We start from the raw sequence: 1,777 nt of genomic DNA, 5'->3' as shown, positions 1-1,777 counted from the left end.
CTCATCCTGTGTACCAGATGGAGCTGGTAGACAGATGCCCTGGACACAGAATGAACCTGTGCCTCCATGGACAGCTGTGAGTCCAAAATGACCCCCAGGCTGCACACCTGGTCCTTCAGGGGCACAGTTGCCCCATTCAGGAGCAGGGAGTCCTCCACACCCACCCACCCCCTGTCCCCCAAAACAGTCCTTCTGTCTTGTTAGGATTCAACCTCAATCTGTTGGCCGCCATCCATCCTGTTCGAATCCTTCTTGTGGGCTTCTCTTCTGCTTGGTTCACCATGAGAAGAGGAGGATGGACCAGATGGGTCTCCTTTGGTTCTGCTCGTGTTCTTCCCTCCTTTAGAGTATTGCATTCTCCTCTCTGCTTGCCCAGAGGAGGAGGAGGAGGAGCTGGGAGGGTGTGGGGAGGTGGAGAAGAATCTCCGAAGCCCCTTCTCCATGTTTCCCGCTCCCCCCTCCTATCTCCGGGAGGCAGGCTGTGTCTTCCGCGATGCCGCTCTGAGCAGATGGCGCTGGATAAAAGGCTCGCTTTCTGCACGATTTGCAAATCTGGGCGCATTTGCCAACGGGGTTAGGCGACTCTCGGAGCATCCCTGAAGGTCCTTGTCAAGCGGCGCATTTGCTCGCCGGAGGCTTATTTTAAATTCAATTGAGGTTCTGCCGGGAAGTGGAGCTAAATGGGCATTTAAGGATTATCTTTATTTATTGACTTAGAAGATGTACCAGCTCCTGAAACCCCCTCCCTCCCTGCTGCTGGAGGGGGTGGGCTATGGGCGCGCCTTCCCTGTCGAAGGTCACCCGAGGGGCCTGGTGGGTGTGGTGGGAAGGTGGCAACTGGCGGTGCCACCAACTGGGGAGGCCCCCCCCCCAGCTAAAAGGCGTGTTGTTCTCCGGATGCATCACAGAGGGAGGAGACCCCAAGCGCAACCTGACTTCTCACTTGGATTTTGTGGGAGTAAAATAAGCCTGGGACATTTCCCCGCTGCTCCGGGGGTATTTTGCTTTCTTTTTTCTCTTTTTTTCAGATTTGTAACCAGTTTATTACACAAAATGTAAAGCTCAGCAAGATCTACTTCTCACTGTTTTGCTCTGGCATAATTCTACTGATGTCAGAATCACCTGGGTCAAGTGTACACACTCTGTAGTACTTTCCACAAGCTGTACCCAATTCAGTATTGTAGTGGTGCACACCAGTTTTGGCCAACATACCATAATATTCAGTTTCTGATTTCCTTAGAGCTGGGCAGTTGTTGGCTAGGATGACCAACTCGGCTTTGCCCTGTCGGATCACTTTCAGAGTCTGCTTGTATCCCAATACATATTTACCACTTTTCATAACCAGCTGAAGTCTAGAGTTTATGGACTCGGGGGACTTTTTCGTCTTCTTGGCGGCCCCCATCCTGTCGGCTCATGTCGGCTCTGCCGTTACCAGAGAGGCACATCCGGGTATTTTGCTTTCTGAACGTAGATAGTAAGTAACCTGCTAGATCTTGCCAATGGCCCATCTAGCCTAGCATCCTCTTCCCCCGGGGGCCACTCACGCTTGCGTGTCAGCAACAGGGTGACATTCCCCTGTATATTGTAGGGAGCTAGTTGGTAGATTGGTTCAAATCTCTTTAGTTAAGCAATCCAGTCTGGCTTGTCCTGATTGGATTATTCCTGGTAATGCACTCAGGAGAGCATATTTACAAGTTTATTCAGCGTTGGTCAGAACAAAGAAAAAAAACATGACTGCCTGCTTCGATGTCTCAGGCACAGAGAGAAACGAAAGCAT

General features: G+C 51.2%; 1 pseudogene; it reads right to left on the bottom strand.

The window, feature by feature from the left end:
• Positions 1-1,072: 1,072 nt before the first annotated feature.
• On the bottom strand, positions 1,073-1,442 carry LOC114603005 (large ribosomal subunit protein eL30 pseudogene; annotated as a pseudogene).
• Positions 1,443-1,777: the final 335 nt, after the last annotated feature.

Source organism: Podarcis muralis, chromosome 7 (genome assembly GCF_964188315.1).
Source record: "Podarcis muralis chromosome 7, rPodMur119.hap1.1, whole genome shotgun sequence".
Lineage (NCBI taxonomy): Eukaryota > Metazoa > Chordata > Lepidosauria > Squamata > Lacertidae > Podarcis > Podarcis muralis.
Note: the sequence above shows the minus strand (reverse complement) of the source record. Positions and strands in the feature narration are given on the sequence as shown.